General features: G+C 37.1%; 1 protein-coding gene across 1 annotated transcript in view; it reads left to right on the top strand.

The window, feature by feature from the left end:
• The first annotated feature begins 5,388 nt into the window (after nt 1-5,388).
• Nucleotides 5,389-25,137, top strand: part of LOC136165518 (adenomatous polyposis coli protein-like) — a 39,418-nt gene continuing 19,669 nt past the window's right edge. The window contains exons 1-3 of the mRNA XM_065932022.1: nt 5,389-5,706; nt 17,525-17,603; nt 24,005-24,316. The gene's annotated coding sequence lies outside the window, so the exon portion shown is untranslated. The remainder of the gene's footprint in view (nt 5,707-17,524; nt 17,604-24,004; nt 24,317-25,137) is intronic.

Here is a 25,137-nt window from a genome sequence, read left to right as displayed (position 1 = left end):
TTAATCACATTCCTGCGTGGGTGGGCATTGTCTGGCGGGAGCTAGAACTAGAAACTTCAGTGGTCAGCCTCCTGAGCACAAACTTATCCAGGTTGTGAGAGGGAAAGAATCTCCCTTCCTGACAATGTCGTTAACATCATTTTGGGAGCTAAGGAGACACCACAAGTGAAAGAACAGTTCATAGAGAGTGTGGACGTATGAGGATTAGGAACTCAGTAGGGTTTGGAGGGATCGTTGCTCTTAATATTAAAGCACTGTTTTGCTTAACATTCACTTTGGTAATTAAAATGTACAGTATTTAGAGTCTAGCTGTCTGCATGCAGTTGTGTATGAAACAGTTCAAGAGCAATTGGTTAATACCTGAAACAAAGATCAGTTGTCAGCTCATTCCCATATTAATTTACCATATAGTCAGTCACATTTATTTAAGAGGATATGTAAGACATTATAGACCATTAGGCAACATTAGCAAATGTAAATTGCTTATATTTCATAAATATTTTTAAATTCACAAAATTTTTATTTTATATTGGGAAGGCAGGTTAAGAATGCTTTCATATAGAAATACTTATCAGGTTACCAGGCATTGCTTAAAACATCAAATATAAACCACGTTATTGTAATATAATGTGTCATCTTCAACCTTTTGCGCAAGGGATTTTTGGAAGTGGAGGACAAATAAGTGTAGTTATAACATGACTCACAGCATGGAGACTATTTCAACTGTGTTGCAACACATAATGTGGATATGCCTATAGGAACGCATCCTGCATATGTCGTCTGTATATTGCAAGGGGAAAGGGTGAAAGCTTCTCTAACTTAACCTGACAACACATTTTGGGATTCTTAGGCCTACAGAATGCTATTCTGAGTCAGACATTTCTGATCAGGGATCAGACCTTCACCCTTGACAGTGAGTGTGTGGAGTCCTAACCCCTGGACCTCCAGGGAATTGCCCACATGCAGCTTTTTATTGGACTTACAGAGCATGAAGAATCTACAGCACTTCCTTATTCCCTTCGTGGTCTGTTATAACTGTCACTCATTATTTTGTCCAGCTGTTCTTTTAGCCTTGGAGCATGTCTTTGTAAGTTTCTTTGCCTTCTCCTTTTTTCATTTTTTATACCTAGCAGTTACCACAACATCTGGAATTGTAGTTAAGAGGGCTAATAAAGTTTTGAATGCACTAACACCCACTCCATGAAGAAGTACTTTTTTTGGTTTGTTTCAACTTTGGTTCATATTTATATTTTTACCAAAAAGTTTGTGTTATCTTGCAACTTATTTTTATATAAAAGCTTTTCTTTATTCTGTCTTCTTTATTTTACATGTGGGAAAGTTCTCTCTATTTAGTCTCCATGTACATAAGAATCCTGAAGTGAGGTATAAACTTAAGGATGATGGACCTGATCCTTGATTTTTCTATTTTGTCCACATTAATATTCTAATTTTTAACAGTTCAAAGTAGTGCTTCTTCAGGGCAGAAGAATTGTAAGGTAACTGAAAATAGGCTTACCTTAACTAGATAAATATATATATTTTAAAGAGCTAGTACAATTTAATTAAAACTATTTGTGACTGTGGGGCAGTAAAAGTGTTTCAACTCTTCACTTCACATCAGAAAGCCAGGCTGAGCCTAGCAGTGATCATCAAGTTTTAGGACTTCTTAGAGTAAAAAATAACTTTCTTATGATAACTTATGTATTTGTTTATTCATTTTCTTTATGGATACTTATATGCTTTTTTATTTTTACTGATAAACACAAGATATTAACATTTCCATTTTACTTGTGGTTTTAGTTTTCCTTACAAACAGATATGACCAGAAGGCAGTTGGAATACGAGGCAAGGCAAATCAGAGTTGCAATGGAAGAACAACTAGGTAGTTGCCAGGATATGGAAAAACGAGCACAGGTAACATATTTATTATTAAACTATGAAACAGTAGTAGCTAGATTTCTATGAAGAATCTAATGAATTACAGCTCTGTTAACTTTGGTCAAGTTTTATTCTTAAAGATTTTTTAAAGTCTATCTTTACTTTGGCACTAGTTCAAAATAAGAATAGTTTACTATGGCTGCTGGGAAGCATAACCAGTATTCACATAATTCTGCCTTCATATTTCAATTCTCGGATACTGTTCTGCTATGCCTTGGAATTATAAGAGGGAAGAAGAATTCAATTCTGGTCATCTTATTAGTTGCTAGCTAACTTCAGTTATCCTTTGAGATTTTTACTTCTGTGTTTGTGTAATGAAAAAAGGAAAGTCTCATTCGAGGAGAGAAACATATAAAAAGAACCTTGGGAAGAGAAACAAATTGAATGGAGAACATTCTCATGTTTCTACCCTCAACTATGTAAAGAAAGAATATTGGCATAAGAAAGGATTTCTTAAGACATTAGACTAATTATAAAGACTGGTAAAATTCTACTATTTTAAAATTAAGAATTTATCTTATATTAGGTACCTTAAAGAAAATGAAAAGGGGAAAAAGCATGTTTGGGAATTCCCTGTCTGTCCATTTGTTTGGACTCAGTGCTGTTACTGCCAGGCCCTGAGTTCAGTCTGTGGTCAGAGAACTAAGATCCCGCAAGCCAAAATGGCACGGCCAAAAGAAGAAAATAAAAAGGTGAAAAGATAAGTTACATATTGGGAGAAGGTATTTATCACCATATAAGTGGTATGGAATCAAGAATATATAATGAATTTCCAAAGATACTTTAAATTATATGATACAATTAATACAGATTTAGTATTTGTAACAGTTGGTGTTTTCATGAAATTATTTTAAAATACCAGGCAGATTTTGTTTGTTGATAGAAAAACTATGAGAAATTTTACTCTGGTTTATATGAATTTACGTTTTTAGAATGTGAATTTATGGAATACTGTATACATGTTTTTCTATATCTGTTAATGTGTTTGCTTTTAGAGGTTCTTAAGAAATGAGATGTTGATATGAAAATGTCTGTATTAATGTATAAATATAAATAAGTATATTCCAGACAGCTTACTCTAGAACAGGTTAACCTGAGTTCTTTCTTGGCCATTTTGTCCAGATATGTGCAGATGTATTCATTTTAATTTTGTTCTGGAATATAGTGTTCTTTTGCTAGTTAATATTCTAAGGAATTTTTAGTCCATATTTTACAAATACAGCAAACATTCATTTATTCTGGAAATATATTAAGCTTAGGGCTAAAGAGATATTGTACACAAAGCAAAAATGGAAGTATTTGCAGTACATATGAGGAGTTACTATCCCTAATATACAGGGAGCACCTACAAATCAATTGAAAACAAGACAACCAAAGAGGAAAATAATCAGAAGGTATGAGTAGTCCCATCACAAAAGTACAAGTGGTTAATAAATCATTGTTAAAATATACTTAAACGTCACTAGTTATCAGGGAAAAGTAACATACAATAATGTTGTTTTTTGTTTGTGGTGGTGGTTTCTTGTTTGGTTGGTTAATTTTCTGCCTATCAGGCTGGCAAAAGCTTTAAAGTTTAGTGTCATGTAATACTGGTGAGATTTTGAGAGATTGTAATATGAAGCATCGTTGTCTGCCTGTTGTAAGAATAAACTGGTACAGTCCTGAAGGACTCTGTAGCACTACCTGTCAAAGTTAAAATGTTTGTACCCTCTGACATAGTAATTCTGTAAGACTCTCAGAATATGTCCTCCAGGAATGTCGAGTTAAAGCAGCAAGAATATAAGTATGGATTTTATGCTATTCATCACAACACTGTAAGACAGAGAGAGAGAGACGATTGCAGTGTCCACCATTTGGGTAGTTATTAAATTATTACATTAGTAGTATGCAACTCTTACAAACACTAATAATTAGGTAATGGGAATAATGAAAATAATTGTCCATAGTAATTCTCTCCCTCATAACTCTGCTTGAGTGACTCAGCACGTAAGACTAGAATGGTCAGCTAACGAACATGAAAGTGAATTCCAAGAAGGCCTGAGGCCATGAGAAAAAAATGTGTTACCTCCTTTGCAAGGAAAAGATGGATAAAAATTCCAAGTAAAATAAAAATAGAGTGAAAGTTTTTTTTAAAAACAATCATGTACCAGAAACAGAAGCCAACATTATATTAGATTGAGAAAATAGAGAAATAATTAGATTATTACCTTTGCAGTCATTAACATGGTTTGCCGCTTGCTCTCATCACTATTACTTAACTTTGTTTGGAGGTTCCACTAATTCAGGTAGAAAGAAAACAAATTGTTTAACTACTGCACTATTTTCCAACTAGAAGGGAAGAGAGCAAATAATTGTCATTTGTAAACTACATTGTTGTCTACCTAGAAAAACCATGGTGAAGAGCCAAAAAGTTTTTCAGCTAATGAGAGAACTCAGTAGGGTGGCTGGAGTTAAGATACATTAGGGTTTCTCTATTAGCAATGACTACCATTTGGAAATGGAAATTGGGTAGAATGATCTCTTCATAATGACAGGAAATTTTAAAATACCAAACACAGACCACATGAAGAAAAATATAAAATTGCTAAAGGACACACTATGGGGCCCTAGAAGTAGAAAAGCCTGTGTGGCTCTCTGCATTGTATTTGTGTTATCTGGTTGCAGCGATGCCAGGGATATCACAGAAGAGGGGCCAACTAAGATTGTAAGGTCCTGCAGGGTATGGAGGAGTGAAGTGAGTAGTCAGACCACTCTTGCTGTCTGTACATCCTGTGAGTGCCTGCTTCCCCTGCACCCTGCATACAAGCCTGACCTTCCCACACACTTGCCCCTGGCCCCAGCTATTGTCTGTGCTGATCACTGGGGCAGTGAAGGGCATTCCCCCTCTGTGGCTTTCCCTGGTAACTGATGAGCCAGCCTGACATCACTGTGTAACTGGCACTCTCCCCTTCCACCCAAGAGGGAAGCCTGCTGCGTGTCCTGCCTGCCATCCGTCACACATGGTAGGGTATCACTCCAGGACTTTGTTTCAGGTGTGTAAGATCCCCCTTCCATTAAACCACTGATGTCTCTGTTGCTAAAAATAAATAAGATCCCTGGGTGAGAAGATTTTAATATCCTAATAATGTCTTTCTTTAAAAAGTTGATATAGAAATATAATATGATTCTAGTCATAATCTTAATTTTTTTAGAGCCCGGAAAAATGATTTTTAAGTTTGTAAAGTAAGAATTTCCAAAAGTATTTAAGAAAATTATAGTGAGTGAGGATTTACCTTACCATTTGGTAAAATTTGCTGTAAAGGTGTTGCAGTAATCACAGTATGATATTAATAGCACAGGAATAGACATAGGCAAATAGAACAGAATAGAGACTAGAAAAAGATGTAAGAAAATCTGGAATCTTTTAATGATAGAAGTTGCAAGTTTGGGGGGGGGGGGAATGGTAAATAACTCAGTGAGAACATAGATGATAACTGGGAACCTTTCTGGTGGTGGTTGTTTTTTAGTCACTAAGTCGTGTCCGATTCTTTCGTGACCCTGTGAACTGTAGGCCGTCAGCCTTCTCTGTCCATGGGATTTCTCAGGCAAGAATACTGGAATGGGTCGCCATTTCCTTCTCCAGGGGATCTTCCTGACCCAGGGATTGAACCCACATCTCCTTCATTGGCAGGCAGATTCTTTACCACTGAGCCACCAAGGAAGCCCTATCTAGTAGTAGAGAAATTAAATTAGATCCCTACCTCACATCTTGTACATGAAGAGTTACAGGTGAGTTAAATATCTAAATGTAAAAAATAAAATTAATAGAAGAAAATATAGGACAAGAGAGATCTTAATTAAGAATGGAAACTCAAAAGCAATAGGAGGGGACAGGATTTATTTTGTAAAATTTTAAAGCATTCATCCTGCAGGAAAAAAAAATACGGGAAACTATTTGTGACACATCAAGGGGGAAAGGTTTAATATCCCTGTACTGTAAGAATTCTACAAACTAAGAAGAAAAAGACAACTTTTTATATGGGCAGAGGATGTAATCATTCAGTTTATTGAAAAGAAAATGCAGATGACCAATAAAACACATACAAATGACTGTGGAACAGTTTTGGGGAAATTGAAACAAAATCCACTCTTGCCCATGCCTATTTGAATTAGTCTCTGCCTGTCTCCATTAACAGTTTGGTTATTTATTTATTTGTTTCTTTATTTGTTCAACACAAATTTGGGCTCATAGTATGGTGCTCCCTACTCTCCTCTATGCGTGTAAGAAAAGGTTGGATAAATGTACATCAGCTTATTCATAAGAGCTTTTTCTGGGAGTTGGGGATTGGTAGAACGAAAGTTACTTATCCTTCTGTGCTGCTGTAATGTTTTATAAATACATGGATGACATAGTTCTGTGTAGCTTTACCTGTTTTCTGCTTGACATATATTTAGGTGATTTATAATTTCTCACTGTTGAAACAACTCTGATAAACATACTTATCCATATCCTATAAACGTGCACAAAAGTTTTTCTAGGTCAAGAGTCTTTTTCTTAGAGGGCTGTATGGTAAGTAGCTTAGACTTTGTCAGCCATGTGGTCTGTTGCAACTACTCAACTCTGCCTTTGTAGCAAGAAAGCAACCATAGACAACAGTATATGAGCAAATGAGCATGACTGTGTTTCAGTAAAACATGATTCATAAACAGATGACTGGCAAGCCTTAACTTGCTGACCTCTGCTCTGGTACACATACCTGAAAGCATAATTGCTGGTCCTAAGGTAGGAGTGTTCTGAATAGTGTTGGCCAGATTGCCCTCAAAATGATTTTATCAGTTTGCGTTTCTCCCAGGAGTATATGAGAATTCTGTTTCCTTTGACTCTTGTTTTCTTTTTTTCCTTCAGAAATTGTGAGTCAAACTTTATAATTAACAATCAATGAGCATATGAAACATTATCTTGTCATTTAGTTTATACTTTCATGAGTGCTACTGAAGTTGAATATCTTTTCATATATGTATTAGACTTTTAAGATTTTCTTTTTGCTGTTTTTTTCATATTGTTAGATGTCTTATTCATTTATATTTGAGAGATATTTTAATATACTCTTAATACCCATCTGTTATACATGATGTATTTCATAACTGTTCCCTGCCAAATCTGTTACCTACTTTTGCTTAATGATAACAAAAAATTATTTTTTATTGTAATGCTAAATTAGTTATATTGTCGTATTTGTGCTTTCTTCAACCTATTTTTACATCTTTTCCTATCTTTAAATATACCCTATTTTTTTCTAATAAGTCTAATGTTTTATTTTTCAATTAGATCGTTAATTCATCTCAGATTTGCTATTATATATGTTTTAGAGGTCAGTAAGTCAGTTCAGTTGCTCAGTGATGTCCGACTCTTTGCGACCCCATGAACCGCAGCACGCCAGGCCTCCCTGTCCATCACCAACTCCCGGAGTCCACCCAAACCCATGTCCATTGAGTCGGTGATGCCATCCAGCCATCTCATCCTCTGTCATCCCCTTCTCCTCCCGCCCTCATCTTTCCCAGCATCAGGGTCATTTCAAATGACTCATTTCTTCACATCAGGTGGCCAAAGTATTGGAGTTTCAGCTTCAATATCAGTCCTTCCAATGAATACACAGGACTGCTCTCCTTTAGGATGGACTGGTTGGATCTCCTTGCAGTCCAAGGGACTCTCAAGAGTCTTCTCCAGGGAGGTGGGAGAGGGGATCGGGATGGGGAATAAAAAAAAAAAAAAAGAGTCTTCTCTTTTGAACACCACAGTTCAAAAGCATCAATTCTTCGGCACTCAACTTTCTTTATAATCCAACAATCCATACATGACCATTGGAAAAACCATAGCCTTGACTAGACGGATGTTTGTTGGCAAAGTAATGTCTCTGCTTTTTAATATGCTGTCTAGGTTGGTCATAACTTTCCTTCTAAGGAGTAAGTGTCTTTTAATTTCATGGCTGCAATCACCATCTGCAGTGATTTTGGAGCCCAAAAAAATAAACTCAGCCACTGTTTCCCCAACTATTTTCCATGAAGTGATGGGACCAGTTGCCATGATCTTAAGTTTTCTGAATGTTAAGCTTTAAGCCAACTTTTTCACTGCCCTCTTTCACTTTCATCAAGAGGCTCTTTAGTTCTTCACTTTCTGCCATAAGGGTGCTGTCATCTGCATATCTGAGGTTATTGATATTTCTCCTGGCAGTCTTGATTCCAGCTTGTGCTTCATCCAGCCCAGCGTTTCTCATGATGTACTCTGCACATTAGTTAATTTTAGCATATGTGCTGCCAAAGCGAGCACTGCACTTTAGTTAAATAAGTAGGGTGACAATATACAGCCTTGACGTACTCCTTTTCCTATTTGGAACCAGTCTGTTGTTCCATGTTCAGTTCTAACTGTTGCTTCCTGACCTGTATACAGGTTTCTCAAGAGGCAGGTCAGGTGGTCTGGTATTCCCATCTCTTTCAGAATTTTCCTCAGTTTGTGGTGATCTACACAGTCAGAGGCTTTGGCATAGTCAATAAAGCAGAAATAGATGTTTTTCTGGAACTCTCTTGCTTTCTCGATGTTCCAGCGGATGTTGGCGATTTGATCTCTGGTTCCTCTGCCTTTTCTAAAACCAGCTTGAACATCTGGAAGTTCACAGTTTATGTAGTGTTGAAGCCTGGCTTGGAGAATTTTGAGCATTACTTTACCAACGTTTGAGATGAGTGCAATTGTGAGGTAGTTTGAGCATTCTTTGGCATTGCCTTTCTTTGGGATTGGAATGAAAACTGACCTTTTCCAGTCCGATGGCCACTGCTGAGTTTTCCAGATTTGCTGACATATTGAGTGCAGCACTTTCATAGCATCATCTTTTAGTTTTAGAGGTAGGAATCTAATTTTATGTATATATATATATAAACACTCATGCATATGATTTTTAAATGTGTGTATATAGTATATGTTATATGCAGTATAATTTCTATTCAATAATTATATAATTAGTGATATATACAGACATACAGATACACACAGATAGATATATATTTATGTTGTTAACAGAATTTTCCATTAACATTTATTGGATGCATCTCTGTTTCCCCATGGATTAGTAATGCTGTTTTTGGCATTTGAGAAGTTGTATTTGCTGAATATTTGTGAACTCTGTTCCATTAGTCTGTTTTAGCTTCTCTGGATACCACACTTGTTTTATTTGCTATAATTTTATTAATCTTAAGTCTTGTAGTATGAGTCCTACTTATTTACGTCTGTAAAAATGTGTTTATATTCTGTTTCATTACTCTTTTATTTGAAATTTAGTATCAGCTTATTTTCTTCAAGGAAAAACCTTATTGACTTTTGATTAGTTATACATTGAATTTATAAATTAGTTTCAGGAGAATTTATATCTTTACAGTATGAAGATTGGATCTTGGTTGAAAGATTGGTCTCTGGATTCTAATTCCGTGTCACTTATCAGCACAGTGATCTTGTTTAAACTCTGCCTCAGTTTTCTCATTGGTAAAATGTAGAAAATGATTCCCTGTAAAAAATGTAAGGATTAAATGAGTTAATATGCATAAAACCCTTGGAGTTTAGCAAATTCCAAGTAAATATTAGGTACTGTTACTCGTTTTGTATCTCATTCATTTGGGTCTTATTTTATGCCCTTCAGAAAAGCTTTATAACATTCTTCATAAAACCCTTGTTGTTCAATTGTTAAGTCATGTCCAACTCTTTACAGCCTCATGGTCTACAGCATACCAGACTTCCCTGTCCTTCACTTTCTCCCACAGTTTGCTCAAATTCATGTCCAGTGAGTCTGTGATGCTATCCAAACATCTCATTCTCTGTAGTCCATATTCTTCATGATCCTCTTACACATCTTTTTTTTTTTCATTTATTCCTAGATATCTTAGTTTTTGTTGCTATTGTGAATGGAATTTTCTCTAGTTTACATTACTAAATTTGATGTATCCAGGACTCTTCCTGAACTCTTTTGTTAGATTGTCTCAGTAGTTTAAGATTTTCTTGGATTTTTTCATTTAGATGTTAAATTGTCTCCAAGTAATGACAGTTTTGTCTTTTCCAGTCCTTTTTTCCCTCTTTGTATTATATAAGAAATGTAATACATCTTTGAATAAAGCAATGATAATTGGTCTTCTTCATCTCACCTTGGCTTTAAAGAGAATTCTGAAATTTCACGATTAAGTATGCTGTTTACTTAAGGTTTTTGATACCATTTATCATGTTAAGGAATTTACCTTCTATTCCTAATTTCTTGAGAGCTGTCCTGAATTCATACTGAACTATTCAGTTCACTTCTGTTCAGTGGCTCAGTTATGTCGGACTCTGCAACCCCATGGACTGCAGCACACCAGGCCTCCCTGTCCATCACCAGCTCCCGGAGTTTACTCAAGCTCATGTCCATTAAGTCAGTGTTGCCATCCAACCATCTCATCCTCTGCCGTCCCCTTCTCCTCCCGCCTTCAGTCTTTCCAGCATCAGGGTCTTTAAATGAGTCAGTTCTTCGCATCAGGTGGCCAAAGTCTTGGAGTTGAATCTTCAGCGTCAGTCCTTCCAATGAATATTCAGGACTGATTTCCTTTAGGATGGACTGGTTGGATCTCCTTGCAGTCCAAGGGACTCTCAAGAGTCTTCTCCAACACCACAGTTCAAAAGCATCTATGCTTCGGCACTCAGCTTTCTTTAAGTCCTACTCTCATATCCATGCATGACTACTGGAAAAGCCATAGCTTTGACTAGACGGGCCTTTGTTGGAAAAGTGATGTTTCTGCTTTTTAATGTGCTGTCTAGGTGGGTCATAAATTTTCTTCCAAGGAGCAAGCGTCTTTCCTTTCACGGCTGCAGTCACCATCTGCAGTGATTTTGGAGTCCCAAAAAATAAAGTCTGTCACTGTTTCCATTGTTTCCCCCATCTATTTGCCATGAAGTGATGGGACCAGATGCCATGATCTTAATTTTGATGTTGAGTTTAGAGCCAACTGTCTTGCTCTCCTCTTTCACTTTTATTAACAGGCTTTTTAGTTCTTCTTCACTTTGTGCCATAAGGGTGGTGTCATCTGCATATCTGAGGTTATTGATATTTCTCCCAGCAGTCTTGATTCCAGCTTGTGCTTCATCCAGCCCAGCATTTCTCATGATGTACACTGCACATTAGTTAAATAAGCAGGGTGACAATATACAGCCTTGACGTACTCCTTTTCCTATTTGGAACCAGTCTGTTGTTCCATGTCCAGTTCTAACTGTTGCTTCCTGACCTGTATACAGATTTCTCAAGAGGCAGATCAGGTGGTCTGGTATTCCCGTCTCTTTCAGAATTTTCCACAGTTTGTTGTGACCCACACAGTCAAAGGCTTTGGCATAGTCAATAAAGCAGAAATAAATGTTTTTTCTGGAACTCTCTTGCTTTTTCGATGAGTCAGCAGGCGTTGGCAATTTGATCTCTGGTTCCTCTGCCTTTTCTAAATCCAGTTTGAACATCTGGAAGTTCATGGTTCACATACTGTTGAAGTCTGGTTTGGAGAATTTTGAGCATTACCTTGCTAGCATGTGAGATGAGTGCAATTGTGTGGTAGTTTGAGCATTCTTCAGCATTGCCTTTCTTTGGGATTGGAATGAAAACTGACCCTTTCCAGTCCTGCAGTCATTGCTGAGTTTTCCAAATTTGCTACCATATTGAGTGCAACACTTGCATAGCATCGTCTTTGAGGATTTGAAATAGCTTAACTGGAATTCCATCACCTCCACTAGCTTTGTTCGTAATGATGCTTCCTAGGGCCCACTTGACTTCGCATTCCAGGATGTCTGCTCTAGGTGAGTGATCATATCATTTTGATCATCTGGTTTGTGAAGATCTTTTTGTACAGTTCTTCTGTGTATTCTTGCCACCTCTTCTTAATACATTCTGCCTCTGTTGGTCCATACCATTTCTGTCCTTTATTGTGCCCATCTTTGCATGAAATATTCCCTTGGTATCTCTAATTTTCTTGACGAAATCTCATCTTTCCCTTTCTGTTGTTTTCCTCTATTTCTTTGCATTGGTCACTAAGGAAGGCTTTCTTATCTCTCCTTGCTATTCATTGGAACTCTGCATTCAAATGAGTGTATCTTTCCTTTTCTCCTTTGCCTTTCACTTCTCTTCACAGCTATTTGTAAGGCCTTCTCAGACAACCATTTTGCCTTTTTGCATTTCTTTTTCTTGGGGATGGTCTTGCTCCCTGTCTCCTGTATAATGTCACGAACCTCCGTCCATAGTTCCTCAGGCAGTCTTGTCTATCAGATCTAATCTCTTGAATCTATTTCTCACTTCCACTGCATCGTCATAAGGGATTTGATTTAGGTCATATCTGATTGGTCTGGTAGTTTTTCCCTACTTTCTTCAGTTTAAGTCTGAATTTGGCAATAAGGAGTTCATGATCTAAGCCACAGTCAGCTTCTGGTCTTGTTTTTGCTGACTCTATAGAGCTTCTCCATCTTTGGATGCAAAGAATATAATTAGTCTGATTTCAGTGTGGACCGTCTGGTGAAAACCATGTGTAGAATCTTCTCTTGTGTTACTGGAAGAGGGTGTTTGCTATGACCAGGGTGTTCTCTTGGCAAAACTCTATTAGCCTTTGCCCTGCTTCATTCTGTACTCCAAGGCCAAGTTTGCCTGTTACTCCAGGTGTTTCTTGACTTCCTACTTTGCATTCTAGTCCCATGTAATGAAAAGGACATCTTTTTTGGGGTGTTAGTTCTAGAAGGTCTTGTAGGTCTTCACAGAACCGTTCAACTTCAGCTTCCTCAGCATTACCGGTCGGGGCACAAGCTTGGATTACCATGATACTGAATGGTTTGCCTTGGAAATGAACAGAGATCATTCTGTCATTTTTGAGACTGCACCCAAGCATTTCGAGTGCTTTTGTTGACTTATGACATTTCTTCTAAGGGATTCTTTCCCACAGTAGTAATAATGGTCATCTGAATTAAATTCACCCATTCCAATCCATTTTAGTTTGCTGATTCCTAAAATATTGACGTTCACTCTTGCCATCTCCTGTTTGACCACTTCCAGTTTGCCTTGATTCATGGACCTAGCATTCCTATGCAGTATTGCTCTATCAGCATTGGACTTTGCTTCCGTCACCATCACATCCACAACTGAATGTTGTTTTTGCTTGGCTCCATCTCGTCAGTCTTTGTGGAGTTATTTCTAGGAGCATAGTGGGCACCTACCAACCCAGGGAGTGCATCTTTCAGTGCCCTGCCTTTTTGCATTTTCATGTTGTTGTTGGGGTTCTCAAGGCAAGAATAGTGAAGTGGTTTGCCTTTCCCTTCTCCAATGGGCCATGTTTTGTCAGAACTCTCCACCATGACCCATCCATCTTGGTTGACCCTACAAGGCATGCTCATAGTTAGATTGAGTTAGACAAGGCTGTGGTCCATGTGATCAGTTTGGTTAGTTTTCTGTGATTGTGGTTTTGAGTCTGTTTGCCCTCTGATGGATCAGGATAAGAGGCTTATGAAGCTTCCTGATGGGAGAGACTGACTGAGGGGGAAACTGGGTCTTGTTCTGTTTGGCGGGGCCATGCTCTGTGAACCTTTAATCCAATCCTCTGTTGAAGGGCAGGGCTATGTTCCCTCCCTGTTATTTATCTGAGGCCAAAGTATGGTGGAGGTAGTGAAGATAATGGCGACCTCGCTCAAAAGGTCACATGCCTGCACTGCTACATCCAGTGCCCCTGACCCTGCAGCAGGCCACCGCCGACCCCTGCCTCTGCCAGAGACTCCTGGACACTCATGGGCAAGTCTGGGTCAGTCTCTTGTGGGGTCACTGCTCCTTTCTCCTGGGTCCTAGTGCACACGAGGTTCTATTTGTGCCCTCCCAGAGTCTGTTTCCCCAGTCCTGTGTGAGTTCTGGCAGCTCTATGTTGGGTTAATGGTGACCTCCTCTGAGACAGCTTATGCCATACTCAGGTCTACTGTACTCAGAGCCCCTGCCTCTGCAGCAGTCCACTGCTGACCCACATGTTCACAGGAGACACCCAAACACAGTTCTGTCTCCGTCTCTGTGGAGTCTCTGGGTCCTGGTGCACATAAAGTTTGTTTGAGCCCTCTGAGTGTCTCTGGCGAGTATGGGGTTTGATTCTACATGGTATTTCAATATATATATCAAATTATATTACTAAATAATTTTTATATCAGTTTTTCAAAAGTCATACCATGTCTATATGCCTGAACAATTAAGCATGTTGCATTTTATTTAATTTCATAAATATTCAAGATTGTCATACAGAGAATGGAAAGAAGTGCTACTGACTTCTTCCATTTTATGTTGAGTAACGAAAGCACAAATGTTATTGTGGAAGCAGTCATCAAGGTGCAGACTTGATTACAGGGTCTAGTGACCTAATAGCAATACAGAAATACAGTTCTGTGAAGAGGAATGTTAGGTATATTTTCCTGTTTTCACCCTCTAAATATTAAAAATTTTGACTTGGGACTTTATTGGTGAGGGGGAGCTGGTTATATAGAGAGAGGAAAACAATGAAATATTATGAAACTAATAAGTGTAGATAGTTTTGTTGTTTCTGTAATGCCAGGATGTATTTGGTGTCTGATGTAGAAGTAATCACTCATCTCTGCAGAATCTTTAGAGAGCTACTAAAAGTATTTCTTCTTCAGCATGTTTTCATGGTGAAAATTGGACACGGTAAAATGTCTTAAATAGAAAATATTATTTACCTTCAGTTCAGTTCAGTCGCTCAGTCATGTCCAACTCTTTGCGACCCCATGAATCACAGATCACCAGGCCTTCCTGTCCATCACCAGCTCCCGGAGTTTACCCACATTCATGTCCAGCGAGTCGGTGATGCCATCCAGCCATCTCATCCTCTGTCATCCCCTTCTCCTCCTGCCCCCAATTCCTCCCAACATCAGGGTCTTTTCCAGTGAGTCAACTCTTCGCATGAGGTGGCAAAAGTATTGGAGTTTCAGCTTCAGCATCAGTCCTTCAATGAATATTCAGGACTGATCTCCTTTAGGATGGACTGGTTGGATCTCCTTGCAGTCCAAGGGACTCTCGAGTCTGCTCCAGTACCACAGTTCAAAAGCATCAATTCTTCGGTGCTCAGCTTTCTTCACAGTTCAACTCTCACATCCATACACGACCACTGGAAAAACCATAAGCTTGACTAGACGGACCTTTGTTGACAAAGTAATGTCTCTGCTTTTTAATATGCTATCTAGGTTGGTCATAACTTTCCTTCCAAGGAGTGAGCGTCTTTTAATTTCATGGCTGCAGTCACCATCTGCAGTGATTTTGGAGCCCAGGAAAATAAAGTCAGCCACTGTTTTCACTGTTTCCCCATCTATTTGCCATGAAGTAATGGGACCAGATGCCATGATCTTAGTTTTCTGAATGTTGAGCTTTAAGCCAACTTTTTCACTCTCCTCTTCCACTTTCATCAAGAGGCTCTTTAGTTCTTCACTTTCTGCCGTAAGGGTGGTGTCATCTCCGTGTCTGAGGTTATTGATATTTCTCCCAGCAGTCTGGATTCCCGCTTGTGATTCTTCAAGCCCAGCATTTCTCATGATGTACTCTTCATATAAGTTAAATAAGCACAGTGACAATATACAGCCTTGATGTACTCCTTTTCCTATTTGGAGCCAGTCTGTTGTTCCATGTTCAGTTCTAACTGTTGTTTCCTGACCTACATATAGGTTTCTCAAGAGGTGGGTCAGGTGGCCTGGTGTGACCATCTGTTTCAGAATTTTCCACAGTTTTTTGTGATCCACACGGTCAGAGGCTTTGGCATGGTCAATAAAGCAGAAATAGATGTTTTTCTGGAACTCTCTTGCTTTCTCGATGTTCCAGCGGATGTTGGCAGGTTGATCTCTGGTTCCTCTGCCTTTTCTAAAACCAGCTGGAACATCTGGAAGTTCACAGTTTATGTATTACTGAAGCCTGGCTTGGAGAATTTTGAGCATTACTTTACTAGCGTGAGAGAGGAGTGTGATTATTTACCTTAAGTTCACTATTTTCAGAATTGTGATAGAGAATTAGCATAGTTGTAGTGATACAACTGAGGGACTGAGAGAGGAAGGTTTCTTTTTTGGTGAGCACATCTGTTTTGAACTTTTCCAAAAAACAGCAACAATAATGATTCCTACTATGGCAATAAAATCATAAGGACATTGTATTTAAACAAAACTATGTATGATTCAAGGGTAAGTTTTGTATGTAAGCTTTTTAGCTGTATATACTTAAAGCTATTTGTTATAATACTTTAATTATCTATTGAAGTATACATGCTCAAAAATCTTTCATTGATGGGTGCATAATCATAAAAAGTTTGCAAATCACTCCGTCTATTTTCTGACACTTTTTCCTCATTGAAACAATTACTCTTACAATACAGTTTCTTATACCAATGTTACGGTGTCAACTATGGAATTCTGGCAGTTGATGATAAAATATTGGCAGTACTTATTTTTAAAACATTTCCCACATTTTTCACTTCCACATTGTTTGATCTGTAGTTACTGCTTTGTGTTCACTTGAAGATCTCAGTATATGGGGGAAGCAATAACTCCTACCATCATTGTGATCTTTAGTGTTTGGAGTAATGTTTAGCTGAAGTATTTGGGAAAGCTAACTCTGAAAGGTACTGCTGACCTGTAATAGGAATAACTTTAGGGAAGATTGTTCTTATTGTTTACGTACTGGTGCTTCTTAAAAAAAATCAGATGCTCTTTCTCTTTACAGGATGCCATACTTTACATAAACTCATTATACTGAACTGACATCTGAATTAATATAAAAGTTTAAATTCAGATGTAATTTTCTTTTTGAAAGTTTTTGAGAACAGCTTTTATATACCAGTTTCACACTGTTATGTATCATGTGTTGTTCAGTTGCTCAGTCATGTCCAGGTCTTTGCTACTCTGTGAACTGCAGCATTGCCAGGCTTTCCTGTCCTTCACTGTCTCCCTGAGTTTGCTCAAACTCATGTCCGTTGAAATCCATGATACCATCTAACCATCTTATCCTCTGTTGTCCCCTTCTCCTTCTGCCTTCAATGTTTCTCAGCATCAAGATCTTTTCCAGTGAGTTGGCTCTTCGCATCAGGTGGCCACAGTATTGGAGCTTCAGTTTCAGCATTAGTCCTTCCAGTGAATATTCAGGACTTTAGGATGGGCTGGTTGGATCTCCTTGTGGTCCACTGGACTCTCAAGAGTCTTCTCCAACACCACAGTTCAGAAGCATCAGTTCTTCAGCCCTCACCTTTCTTTATGGTCCAAGTAGATACATAACTTGCATTTGTACAGTTTTCCTAAATTTAGGGATCTGTTTTATAAAGTTAGATATGTTAAAAAGTTGAACTGATGCACTGATGTCCTCAGTATATGAATATGTATATGTATATGTATCTAATTCTCACATAAGAATGACTTGGCATAGAAAAAAGAATGATTTGATATAATCCTACTTTTAAATGGTAACCATAGAATGGTTAATGTTAAATTAATATTAAAAACTAATGTTTTTTTTTAATAAAAATAGATCTAACTTGGTTACTTATTTTATTTTAGCGAAGAATAACCAGAATTCAACAAATAGAAAAGGACATACTTCGTATACGACAGCTTTTACAGTCCCAAGCAACCGAAGGTTAGTGAATTGTCTCTTTTGTTTGTAGTTATAATGATAGGTGGTTGTTCTAAGAAAAGAAAATATGTATAATTAGCATGGCGTCATTGAAATAGATGCTCTAGAGAATTGAGACACTTGATAAGCTTTTTCATTAAATTAAGTATAGATTTCAAAAATCTATACTAGTATGATTTCTTCATAACTTTTATGCAATTAAAGCTTATAGAGCCATAAATAGATACCTTACTTCAGTTATCTGTTTACATATAATTTGGCTACTAACAGTTTGTAAATAAGCTATCTCCTTGTGTAATCCATAGTAAAAGTTGATCATATACATTTATCTGTGCTTACTTTACAAACTTCATTAAAATGACAGTAAAAGGGTAAAATGAAAAAGCACAAATACCAGGGAAGGTGACAATAAAATTTGGAGAACTGCAAAGCAGATAAACAAACAATTCTTCTAGATTATGGTAGAGAGCTGACCCCAGAGTGAGCAGTAGGAGGTCACAAAGCAACTCATTTTACACTGTGGAGTCCTGAAAGTTTCCAGAGTTGGTTACACTAGGTACTTCTGGAAATGAGGATTAAAAAGGGGGTTAAAACCATATTTGTCAGCTCTTCAGCTGAAATTTGGTTTTGATCACTACACAGAAGGATGGGGTATAAAAAACCATCCCTTCAGCTATCTGTTTATAGCCACTGAATTTGGGCACTTGTCACTTTGTTTATGGGTAAATAAAAAGAAAACCTACATGGAACTTAAATGAACTATTGCTGAATAAGGAAAAATAGCATGTGGGAGGCTCAGAGAAAATAAAGTATTTCTTCTTAAGTCAACTACAGGATGACCTGTCTCTCTGCAATAAGAGCAAAAAGTGTTGAATAAAAGTCCTCATTGAACAATACAGAATTGTTGCTAGGAAAAATTGGCTCAGTATTTGGGGATATACCAATGCAAAGTTTCTAATATGCAGCCAGATTGAGACTCACATTCCAGATCATACAGGAAAAAAGAAGAGAATGCAAAGAATGAAATATCAACCTAGTGCTTTTTTCTAACTATAATTACTAAAAACATGATGAAGTGCTTGTTGATATTTTAAAATGTTTATGAGATACAAAATAGTATGTACACTTTGATCCCATTTTTTAATATGCACAAACAGTCTTTCAGAAATAATATGAAAAGGCAGGTAACCACTGCTAATACCTCCTTGTTTTCTTAGTTTGGCCAGTTTTGTAATGTTTTTATAGTAGCTGCACAGCTTTTAGAGTGAGAGAAAACTTTTGTATGCGAAACAAATCTGACGTGTCCTTTCATCACCAGCATCCTTCCCAAGTAGCTCGATGGTAAAGAATCCGCCTGCCAGCCCAGGAGACGCAGGTTCTATCACTGGGTCGGGAAGATTCCCTGGAGAACGAAATGGCAACCCACCCCAGTAGTCTTCCCTAGTAAATCCAGTAGAAAGAGACACCTGGTGGACTACCGTCCATGGGGTTGCAAAAGAGTCGGACATGACTTGGCAAGTAAACCACAGCAACAGCACTTACTGCCAGCCCTGAGAATCTGACTGGATAATGAACAGTTCTGTTTGGAGGCAGAAACTTAGTGCAAGCCCATTTACACACAGAGAAGACAACTAATTCTAATGTCAAAAAGTATAATTTTGAAAACAGTGTCTTTTAAGACTCTGGTCATGCATGCCTTGCTTTTTAAATCTCTTAGAAGCTTTGGCTTCAGTACATTTGAATTTGAAATATGTAGAAACATGTACTTGCTAAGTAGTCAAGTTCAGTGTAATAGTCATATTGCTAAAAGTAGTTTAATCTGGATGTTTTAAGTCAGTATGAACCAAATATTTGTAATATACAGACTGTGTCCTTTTTGCAATATTAACTCTTCAGTACTGTTTTTTTCTTTCCAAACTAAAACAAAACTATCTCTTTACTCCTTTTTCAATGTCATTGGCATTGCTGTATGTGGCATTCTGGTTATTATGGCCCCTTTGGGTTTCCAGGGTAGTTTATCTGTGGTGTTTTGTTTTTTTTTCCCCTTGATCAAAATTACTATACTCTATTTTTAAAACTGTTTTTAGAGAGGCAACTTTTGTTTTTTATTGAGCAGCACTGCATTTATATTTTCTTTTTATATATATTTTTTCTGCTTTGAGTGTTTGCTGTTGTTTTTCTAGCTTCTTTAGTTATAGTTAGCTTTTATTCACCATCTTTCTTGTATTATGATTTTTACTGTTTGGCTGCATCAACAGGGTTGTTTTTTTTTAAATTTCTAAATCAATATTTACACTTATTTTTTCTACTTGATTGACTCTTTCATGTGTGTTAAATAGCCTTCTTTGCTGTTAGTATTGCTGCACGGGGCTTCTTTTGGTCATCATTTGCCTGGTATAATATACTCACTGTCAGTACATTTCCAAACGTTACCAACATTCTGGCCTCTAGAAATTCCTAAGAAAAACTGTCATTTGTTAATAATAGTTCTCATTATCAGTACAATTATAAGTTTATTGCAGGTTGGGGGCTTGTTTGTGTTTTTTTATCTGTTCAAGATTTCATTTATATCATTGGATTTGGGACCAACTGTCTACCACCATAACCTAGTCTATTCTTGTTTCTTTTTGTTATAAAAATGGCCATATTTTTCATAGCCTTAAGTCGTTACATTTATTCAGTGAATATAAACTAAAAGAAGGTATCATGTCTTATTTAAGAAAGAAAGGTTTTTAATTTTACTGTTTGCTGTTTCTTTATTACTATCAGAAGGAGAAGCTAGAAAATGGAGAAAACGGGATCAGATACTCATAAATTAGTTCACATACAGTACTGAGAAGAAAAGATGTCTGCCAAATAATTTCTCCACCATGAAGCATCTTATAACACTATCTTTGCCCTACCTGCTAACAATTCTGGTTTAAGATCTAGATGCAGGATATAACTCAGATGATATAACTATTGCACTTGATTCAAATCTCAGAAGTTCCAAGAGGGTACATGAGGCAACCAGTCCTACCACTTTCTTTTGTATTCTATAGGTTATTTACTGACAAATGTATACCATTTGGGGGGGAGGGGCCCCAAAAGATGGGAGCTATAAGGAAAATTGTGGCATGATTTAATAGTCTCTAGAAAATAGCCAATGAGAAATAGTTTTTAAAATCCCATGCAGAGTACTCTTATAACTCATTAATAAAGAGACAACCCAACTTACAAATGGGCTAAAGATTTGAATACACATTTCACCAGAAAAATTCATAGGAATGGCTAATAAGCACATGAAAATAGGCTCGACATCATTGGATGTTAAGGAAGTCAAGTTAAAACCACAATGCTATATCACTCTATACTCACTAGGATGGCTGTAATCGTGAGGAAAACAATAAGCATTGGCACGGATGTGGATAAATAGAAGCTGTCATATGTTGCTGATGGGAATGTAAAATGGTTCAGCCACTTGGAAAAGTTTGGCAGTTATCTAAAGTATTAAAGGTATAGTTACCATATGACCCAGCAATTCCACTTCTAGCTATCTAAGAGAAATGAGCACATATGTCCACACAGAGACTTTAATTTGAATATTCATGGAAGTATTATTCACAGTAGCCCAAAAGTAGAAAAATGCAAAAGTGTATCAACTGGTAAATCAATAAATAAAATGTATACCGTTACAATGTAATACTACTCGGCAATTAAAAGGAACAAATTGTTGACACACACTATAACTGAGGTGAACCTCAAAAACATTATACTGAGTAAAAGTAGCTAGACATGTAAGTCCGTATATTCCATTTACAATAAACGTACAGAAAAGGCGAGTTTACAGAGCAGAGTCATAGTTACTTGGAGCTGTGAGTGGGAATGGGGATTACCTATAAATGAGCATGAAGGATCTTTTTAGAATGATGAAAATGGTCTAAAACTGAAATATAGTGATTCTTGGTAAGTTTATTCAATGTCATTGAGTTGTACACTTAAAGTGGGTGAATTGTCTTAAAGGCATTTTAAATCCAACGTAACCAAAGCACAACTAATGATGGTCTCCTCCTAAGTCCTCCTTGTGACCCCCACATCCTCCAAATCCTCCTTCTCCTTTAGTATTATCTGTCTCCATGAATGGTACCACCATTATTCAGCTGTGTGAGCTAAGAAACAGAAGAGTAGTTTGTGACCCCAGATCTCTTCTTCCACTCACTGTATCCAGTCTGTCGTGCAGTCCTTCAGGTTGACCTCTGTCTCCAAGCATCAGTGCTTCCCTGGGTGTAAAGGACTGTCATCTCCCACTTACTTTAATATTTAGTCTGCAAGTTGATCTCTTGTGTTTCCCATCTTCTTAGACCATTCAAAATTTGAGTTTAAACGATCAGAATACATGCACCTTTTTCCTTTAGAGTATTGGTTATGTGGGGGCATGAGTGCCATCTGAGAATCACACTAAAATTCAACAAAATCATTAAGTTCCTTTTTTTTTTTTTTTTTTTTTTTTTTTTTTTTTTAATATTATTTTATTAGTTGGAGGCCAATCACTTTACAACATTTCAGTGGGTTTTGTCATACATTGACATGAATCAGCCATATAGTTACACGTATTCCCCATCCCGATCCCCCCTCCCACCTCCCTCCCCACCCGACTCCTCAGGGTCCTCCCAGTGCACCAGGCAAGAGCACCTGACTCATGCATCCCACCTGGGCTGGTGGTCCTTTTCACCATAGATAGTATACATGCTGTTCTTTCAAAACATCCCACCCTCACGTTCTCCCCCAGAGTTCAAAAGTCTGTTCTGTACTTCTGTGTCTCTTTTTCTGTTTTGCATATAGGGTTATCGCCACCATCTATCTAAATTCCGTATATATGTGTTAGTATACTGTAATGTTCTTTATCTTTCTGGCTTACTTCACTCTGTATAATGGGCTCCAGTTTCATCCATCTCATTAGAACTGATTCAAATGAATTCTTTTTAACGGCTGAGTAATATTCCATGGTGTATATGTACCACAGCTTCCTTATCCATTCATCTGTTGATGGGCATCTGGGTTGCTTCCATGTCCTGGCTATTATAAACAGTGCTGCGATGATAAGTTCCTTTTTTTAACCATCTCTCTGTTCTACTCTTCACACTGTAATTCTTTGATATCCTAGAGCAAACCACGTTTCTCCCATCACAGCTCCTTTGCATATGGTCTCTATTTCCCTAAATTTTTGCATGTGGTCTCTGTTTCCTTCATCCTCTGCCATATCCCGTTTCCTAGAACTCCTGTTTATATTTTAGATCTCAGTCCAAACAATACTTCCTAAGAGAGCACTTCCCCCGACTCCCACAATGTCTGATGTCCCTCTGTTATATATCCTTATAAGCAACTTGTGCTCTTTTTTCAGAGTGCTTGTCGAAGTGTTTAACTTTACTGTTGTTTCTTTCATTATTTGATAGCATCCCTGACTAGACTAAATCTGGAAGAGTGCGTTGAACGATGCCTGGGTTTGTCAGTACTGTGTTCTCCAGCCCTATTGCAAGTAACTGACATAGCACATACTCAATAATTACTTTTATATTGACATCTTCAGTGATGTCAGTGTCAAATCTTTGTAGATTTAGTGCTCGTTGATTCATTTTTTCTCTTCACTGACTTTGTATTCTCTGCTTTAGATGATTTTGTTGAATTTTATGGTATCACTTTCCCAAGGTACTGTTTTTTCTTGTTTCTGAATTATTGGGACTACTTCTCTTTTGCCTATGTATAACTTACACTTGTTTATTGATGGAAATAGTATATGTAAATTATTTTAAAGTCACATTTTAAATGGTCTAGGAAAGCTTTATGTTTAAATAAATTCCAGTGGAAGCCATTTTGTAACATAGTTTTCCATTATTATGTCACAATTTTTAATGTGTAATTTTTAATTTTGCCTATAATGTTCCTAGAGGAGGCACACTGGTAATTGTTTCTATAAAAGATACTTGATTATTTTCTTTCTTTGATTCTGTGGTGATAGTTTTCAAAGTGACTGCTTTGTACTAGATATAATCTGTCTTGAAATTACTGCTTTTACTGGATATAATCTTGCCCTTTCACTTTACCTAACAGATGGTGGTTACATTAGAAAAGGTTTTGGTTTTATTCATATTAGAATCTAAGAGCTTATCTGTTGGTTTCATATTACTTTTATTAGCAGATGTATATAAAAATATATGTGTGTGTAAGTATAAATATACTTACATAGAAGGTATTTATAAGCTATAGTAACTGCTATATTTGCAGCTCTATTAAATACCAGAACCATGTGACCTTGCGGAAAAGACAGTTATTTGCTCTAGTTGGGTTATGTCCCCGATAGTGATGTGAGCACAGCTGGTGGAGGATGGTGTTTCTGTGGGTCTCAGAAAACCCTTTGTCTTGTGCAGCCCTAGTGTTCGAGGGACACACTTCACTTTGCTGTGACCGAGACAGGCAGCTGACAGCCCGCTGGAGGCTATGGAGTGCAGCTCCGTGCTTTTGTGAACCTGTGTCATTGAGGCCTTCAGAGCTTTAGAGCAAGAAAGAAGGAAAGCTGTGGGCTGAGAAAGCATGCACCGTTTTTGTATGTATTGATGTTAACTCCATATTAACAGAGGTCATCTCAGAGCAAGCATGAAGCTGGCTCACATGAAGCCGAACGGCAGAATGAAGGTCAAGGAGTGGCAGAAATCAACATGGCAACTGTGGGTAGCGGTCAGGTAAATAGATTATTTTATTAATTTCTTTTCTAGTTAACTATTTAAATATTTTAAAAGAAATACTGAGTGAGATGATTCTCACATGACCTGTTTCCTTCCTAAATGGATATCTCCAGAAGAATTCAGTACTAAAATGCTATGTCATTTTTCTTTATTATATTTAACTATGAAGCTTTCAAATTTCCAAGTATATTTTATAGCTCTAAAGTATGTGTCTCTGTTTTAGCCTAAAATGATTAATGTGAGTAGAGTTTCTTTGAAAAATAAATACTAAGCTGCATTTTGGTCATATGTGATTTGACCTAGTTATTACTGCTTGCATTGAATAGATTTGCTCTTTCTCTGTGGCATTCTAAGATATTTTTGTGTTTTTTAAAAAAATCATAAAGAGTTAATATTTTCATCTTCAGTTGTATTCCAGGATTATAGAAACCTAGCATTTAAATAAACAATTCTAATGCCCATTAAAATAAAAGTAAATAAATACCCTAGTCATATTTACTATTATCATCTTTAGCAAAATTATGGAAGACAATTTTTTAAAATGTAGAACATTATCTTGTTGTGCTGCCATCAGTTTTCTATTAGAGTTTGATTGGAATGTATCCTAATGAGTATTTTTCTTTGGAGTGTTCTGTATTCTCCACATTTTTTCAAGCAATATTTTATGTTTTAAATGAATGATTTTTTAAAATACAGTTTCAACTAAGTTGATTTTAAGGAAATTTTCTTACTGTTGATATAAAATATTCCTTTAGTGCCTATAGATTACTTTTAATGATACTATTTATTTGTTCTATTAGTTCATTAAAATTTAAAGC

Source organism: Muntiacus reevesi, chromosome 3, assembly GCF_963930625.1.
Source record: "Muntiacus reevesi chromosome 3, mMunRee1.1, whole genome shotgun sequence".
In the NCBI taxonomy this organism is placed as follows: domain Eukaryota; kingdom Metazoa; phylum Chordata; class Mammalia; order Artiodactyla; family Cervidae; genus Muntiacus; species Muntiacus reevesi.
The sequence above is the reverse complement of the archived record's forward strand: the minus strand, read 5'-3'. Positions and strand labels throughout refer to the sequence as shown.